We start from the raw sequence: 7,080 nt of genomic DNA on the forward strand, positions 1-7,080 counted from the left end.
GGGGGGGGGGGGGGGGAACGACACACACAAACATTTGCATAAAAAGGTGCATTGGTTGCTGGGCTTGTCAGTAAGTACCTAGGCTTGTGAGGATTTAAAAAACATTCATTATGAACCAGACAGTGTTTTTTCCTGCCTACATCCTTCCCCATGGAGCCCCAGCTGCCAAATTACTTTTGTATGTTAGCTAGGCAAACTCAATCCTAAATCTCTTTCCATGTTCTCTTTCATTATGGGACAATACAAAATCTGGAGTAAGAGTACGTCAGTGAAATGGTTCCTAAAGGGGCATACACACTTTGGAGGAATATACTTTAGGAAAGCCTGGAAATGCCACTCACAGAGCTATAAAACATAAAATTGTGAGCTCAGACCAGAAAACGTTACCTCTGTTAATTGTACTGGGACAACGGCTGTGAATAAGATTTAGATTAGGTAGCCTTGCTTGATCTGTAGCTTTGGGAAAGGCTCCACATAACAGCAACTGCAGTCAGTGACATTTTACTGTTGGCAGACTGTGGCTATATCATTATAGAACAGTAATTTTGTTTGTGATAGGAATTGCCCAAAGGGAAAAGTAGGAATATCTGGATATCAAAATGAAGAAAGAAGGAAAAAAACTACAAGTCACTGTGTATTTGATGCAATTAATGCCATAGAACAAGGTCACTCCTTTCCTAGAAAACACAAAGGGTTGACCTAGAAAATCATCAGGTATTAAAAGGAGTAAACCATTTTGGGGAACAGTCCTGATTTCTAAAAATGAAAATACCTGTATAGCATTCAAGAATTCACCAATATGAGACCACTTAAAATATGTTTAATGAATTTGATACCATGGCACAGCTATAGCTAGATAATGCTCACACACTACAGGTGAAGTCTGATGGGGTGGGCACTGCAAGAGCAGGACACGTGGCAACTGGGAGGCTGAAGGAAAGGCAACATTAGAACAGCACGCAGGCATCAGTAGGAAAAAGTAAAATATAGGCTGATCTTTTAAATCCCCCATTTGCTGACATCTGGATGTGGCAATCATGAGGCATCTCTGTTCACAAAGCATTCACAAGCCAAAACCAATCTTCTCAAGATAGCTGTCTAAACTCTTAAGAACCGTCTAAGCTCTTAAGAGTACGGCAGGACATCCTCTGCTCTTCAGGAAAGAGGAACTGGTCCCTCTTTCTTGCCTTCCCAACACTATTAAAGATCACCTGAGCAACTGAAACTGGAAGCTTAAGATTCTTTTCACTTTTAAGTAGATGAGATTTGAATACCGTTTAGGTGTTTGTGATGGCTTCAGAAGTGGCTGGTCACTAAAATCGGATATAAATCACTAAATATGTTTAAAAAGTTGGGTTTAAGAGGGGAGGGACTCCAGAGGGTTGGAATTTGACCCTTAGCCCCTTGGGCCTATAAAGCCCCTGCTTAGACATATAGGGTTTCTCTGACATAAACCTGGTGTAACAGAGTAGTTCATTAAGCATTTGGTATTTTGATATTTACCAGGTGTGCCTGAATAATAGGCAATTTAACTTTTCCAGCAAAGCAGCTCTACTGGCCTGATTTCACTTTTCTGAGCAACATTTACTGGTCATTCCATTTGGCTAGCAGTATGTTTCACCCTCTGAAGATGTATGGGCATTTACATTCCATTAACTTCAGTGGCATTCGCTGAAATGAACAAAAGTGAAGGGAGTGGGCAGATATTTGGAGGATCAAACCTACTTTACCTTAAACTGTAAAATCTGCATCTAAAGGGCATCATTGCGTCTGGTGCAATTCTGTTAGCATTCTACAGGGAAGAACATAGATATTTATAGAAGGTATGGACACACTTGATTATGCTATTAACAGCTGGCATTTAGTAAAAAAATAGAGAAAAACATCATTAACCAAACGTGAGCTTTATTAAGTTTTTATTACTTCAGATGGAGTTTTGGTGGTTGTTACTGTAAGGACACTTCTATATCCAATATTTATGAGAAGGTCTTTTTTTCAGATATCTACTTGAGGTAGAAAAATCCATTTTTATTAAATAACTTCCAAGGGATTAAAGTAATTCTTCCAAACACATGTGTCCTCAAATATGCCAGTAATATTTTTCAAATATTTTTTTATATAATATAGAATTATATGGGTTTTGTCAAAAAATGAGAAGCAAATGGCATCAACAACTTAAATATCTTAATTTATTGGTGGTATGAGAACTACACTAAACAGTTCAATATAATACTATAGAGAATATCTAGAAGACAATGCTCATTCTATATGGTTATTGACACAATGTGTGTGGTGTAATACAATACACTTCTTAATATGATCCATTCTAGACAGCAGCTAGCCAGAAATTTTACCAATTTGCAACATAACATTTGCTCTACGTAAAACTGAACTCAAACTAGAAGAAACTGGAGTAATTTTCTGGGCCATGTTTAGTAGCGGTATAAGTTATTTTTGTTGACAGAGTGCCCAGAATCTGCTATTAAAAACAAGTAACCATTTTAACAGGTACTGTAGAAAGTTCATTTGAAGTAACTTCCATTCAGAATACCTTATCATCAACTGAGTTGACTCCACAGGCTAAGAAGAGGGCTGAGATGACACAAGTACTTACAGTGACAAAATCACAGCTGACAAAAAAGGAATAACTTCATAAATTTGATAAAGAACCTCTACGTACTTTCTGTTTCATGCACACATTTTAAAACATTTTTATTTTCCTAAGTGAAAGACCTGACTTTTTATCCTTCCGTGAAGTCATTTCCATCTGTGGTAGTATCTGATATTAATGTTGTCCTCGAACAACATGGGTGTTAATAATGACTGTAAACACAGGGCAGTGTTTATCTGTGCAGCTTGAACAGGGTTGTTCCATCAGAAAAATATCCTCTTTGTTGAGGACAGATGAGCTAAAGTTAGCCTTTGAGTTACTTCACCTTTGCTTGCCTAGACTCTTCAACCTGTCAAGTAATTTATCATGTTCCTGAAGAAATATTAGCTATAGTAAAAGTCAGCTCTTCACAAACGTTGGATCCAGAGCCTGAGAGGAACTTTGGATAAAGTTCAGTACTAAACTCTATAGGCATTTTATGCTTGTTTGTTTGGGCTTTGTCCTTTTTCTTTCTGGGTTAGAAACTCATTCAGGTTCTGCATTGCACTTGTGACTTTCATTATATTGTTTGTGTCCACCAAAGTTTGAATTAGTTCAAGAAGCTAGATTATGAATTAGTAGTTTTTTCTTTCATATTTTCATCTCAGACAAGGAGTGCTATGATCACTTGTACATCTGTGCTGCTATTTCCCTTATTGGTTCCTGTTTACTTTTTTGTGCATTTCAAGTTCCCAGTGCAAGTTCTTTCCTTCTGTGTGGCAGCTGTTAGCTGTGAAAGCTGCTTGCTCTGTCTCCTGAATCTTTCCATCCAGTCCTGACTGTGCTTCCTTTGAATTATCAGCAAAAATTATTACACAGTAATTCTGATTTTTAAGGTTACACTGATCTGAAAGCTCTTAAACCTATCTATATGGTTGATATATAGTTTCTATTTCATGCTACACATTTATCTAAATGCAAGTCTAGTATTGTCCACAATGACTTTCTTGTGTATTTCTCAGGGACAAATAGTCCAAGGTTAAATTTAATGATCACGTGCTGACCTGTGTTAAGTAAGTCCATCTGAATGAAAATTGTCTTTCAGGAGAGAATTTGAAAAGTTAGGAGCACTTGGAGCTGTTGAAGAGAGTGTGTTTAAATTACAGGACAGACTGGTGGATCACTGTCGGGCTGAGAATACAGAGTCCAAGAATATGCCTAGTAATCCCAAATCAGTGATCATGCCAAGAAAACTCAAAAAACTTGCATTGTGCTTCTTCAGGGGGGCTCCTGCCCCCAGTGGTCAAAGTGGGAGCTCCGCCAGCATCCAATATCTGTCAGATGAGCACTGCTGTTGCAATTATTAGATTAATCCTTTTATTAAAAGCTATATTTTTAACAAGTAAGCTAACACAGAATTCTTCCTAAATAACAAGAGCTATATTTTGTTAAATATTTTGAACATGTTGATTTATAGTGTCCTCTCTAGATTGCATGAGAAGGCTAGATATATGCGGTAGTACTGAGACATAAATTCTTACTACAAGCATAATGACTTATCAGGCTCTACATCCCAAGAGCAATTTAAAATTATGTCTGGTACAATTTACAGCCTGTGGAAAAGACATAGCACCAAAAAAAAAAAAGAACTATTCTTGTGATCATGCTCTGTTATTTTTGAATCAGATCAACATTTGAGTCAAAGGAAATTTCTGTGTGTTAGAGTATCAATGTAAAAAGCAGATTCTGTTTTGTTATAACATCAAATGAAATAACCTGTCAAAACCCATCTTCTCCATTCAGTAAGCAGAATTATAAGATAAAATGCATACATGACTCCTGTTGGACATGTATTTGTGAGGCACTTACTGCTTTCACATCTTTCAGTTACTTTTAAATTTAAATAGCTCCTTGTCCCCGTATCAGAGACCTTATCTGAGGCTGTCTTTACCTTCATTACATCAGCACTAACATTTCCAAGATCTTCTTCAACTTTCCTGACCCACGGCAGGTAAAACATACAAACAAAGCCAGTAGGAGGCATCACAGCTCCATTTTTCATTGGGTCCAAAACAAACCCTAAAGGGGGGAAATCCTTGGCTAGAACATGGATTATCAACCCACTGTATTACCCGTGAGCATTATACTGATGTAACTATACTTGGGGCTTGTGGTCTTAAAATAATTTGAAGCCCACATATCTTGAATATCCTTCTGGGTTTGACAACTGCTTTGGAAGTCATTCTGGGGAAAGGCAATGGAAGCAGACCAGAAGCCTGGAGTGTGACTTCTGAATTTCCCTCCTGACAGTCCCACAGACAAAGAAAGCAAATGTGTTTGACACGGCTAGGACAGACAATCTCCCTATAAATAACACCTGATTCAGGACATAGTTATGCATCTATTTAAGTACCATTTTGAAGGCAGTTTTTCTTCATCTGAATTTGAGACTAACATTGCTTGTCAAATACCAGTTATGCCATAGAGACATCTAGATATTTCCATATTTCATATCCTTACTCCCTTTTTAAATCTAAACAGCATGATTGAGATATGTTTACATTTTTATTCTCCAGAGCTGATGTTGCAACAATAGTTGTCACACTGTCATTGATGGCAACGTTATAAATTCAGCATTATAGCAACCTGTCCTTCCCAGGAGAATGTTTGAATCCAACTGAAGCCTGACAAGCTCCCGATGATTTCATCCTCACAACAGTATGCCTCATGATGAATCGTGCAATTTGAATGCAGTTGTAGCAAGATCTGATCACTGGTGAATGGTACTTTTTGATATGATAGGGTCCTCGTCTTGTATTCACAATTATTTCATCCATAGCAATTTTCAGAATAACTCAGCATTTAACACATCAACTGGCTTGAAAATATCTGACTGTTTGCTTTCTGGAAAACTTGGCCTCAGGCTGAAACCTTATCACAAGTCTGTCCTGGCTTACCCAGTCTCCTCCACTGGAATTGTGGACACTGAGGAGCTATGGTGCAGGTCTAAACTGCAGTATAATGTAGCAGTTCTTGAGGTACCTTAGGAAATTGAATTAATCCAGCTGCCATATCACAAATCTGAGCTGATCTTCCCTTTTCTAATCTAGTTTAAAGGTTGCTAATTGTTATATAGAGTGTTTAGAAATTAGTTCAATTTCCTCCACATGCTCTGTAGATGAACCTTTGGACCCTCACTCACTCATAGCCCTGACCATATTTTGAACAAAGACAATAATTTTGAGTCTGCTCTATGGGGGAGTGCAGAGAACAGGTAAATTGCCATGAGGTGTGCAAACCATTGTCAGTCTGAAAAGGTGCTACAACATGCTGCATCGACTGCTGTTCCCTGGACACCAATGGCTTTGCATCCATGGAGGGTTTTTGTCAGCAGCAGCAGTAACAATGTAAGAGTGAACAACTCAAGCTAAATCATCATCTGCCAGGAGGGATCTGCCTGCCACCTGTCATTTTCCCTTCACATACTGTATAGTTGGCCAAGACCTTCTTAGGATTGTTACACAGGGCACATAGTTTGTATCTTTTTTTTTGTATTCCATGTACTAACAGGGAGTCTGTCTTATCACATCTTGTTACTTTTTAGTTACACCTTTTTTTCTTAGATTTATCTTTATATGTTTATATAAAAAATATTTTTTCAAGGGAGTTTTGCCATTTGCTTGAACGAGGCCAAGGCTTCCAACCTGTTTCTCTTAAAATGGGGCTGTTCTACAGCCACAATTTGTTACCACAGAACCTCTGTGTACCATCTTGCTCTACCAAGAATACCTTGGCTCCACTATCTTTGCAACTAGATTCCAAGTTTTGTATGTTACTGTTAGATGGTCCCTTAGCCTCATCTTCCTCAGACTCAGTAAAACAAATTCCCTCAAACTGTCTCTGTAGGTTACATGTCCTAGGTCGCTGATCATCTTGGCAACCCACTGCTGAACAGTCTCCAGTTTCTCTACCATGTCTACTAAAATGGAACAACCAAAACTGAACCCAGCATTGCAGAGGTGGCTTCACCAGGACCAAGTAGAGGGGGATACTAATTTTCTCCAGTCTGCTGGCCATGATACCCCTAATGAAACTCATTACACATTTTCTTTTATTTGTGATGAGAGCATGTTCTTGGCTCATATTCACCCAAGAGTCCACTGTGACAGCCATTTCAGCAGTGTATTTCAGGCCCTTTTCAGCTGAGCTGTTGTCAAGCACATCATGTCTCAGCCTGTACCGATCCATGGGAATCCCATCCTGGGTGCAGGGCTTTGTACTTCTTGGTGAACTTCAGGAGGTGTCTGTTGGCCCAGTTCTCAAATTTCCCATATCTCTCCAGGTTGAAACTCTGCCATTCATTGTGTCAGTCACTGCCCCTAAACTGTGAATTTGCTGAGAATGCTTTGTGTGTCACCATCCAGGTCACTGATGAGGACAACAAACAATGTGGACCCCAGTGTTGATGTACAGAGTACAAGATTATGCTC

Source organism: Athene cunicularia (genome assembly GCF_003259725.1).
Source record: "Athene cunicularia isolate RWA chromosome 1 unlocalized genomic scaffold, athCun1 chr1_part1, whole genome shotgun sequence".
Classification (NCBI taxonomy): Eukaryota; Metazoa; Chordata; class Aves; order Strigiformes; family Strigidae; genus Athene; species Athene cunicularia.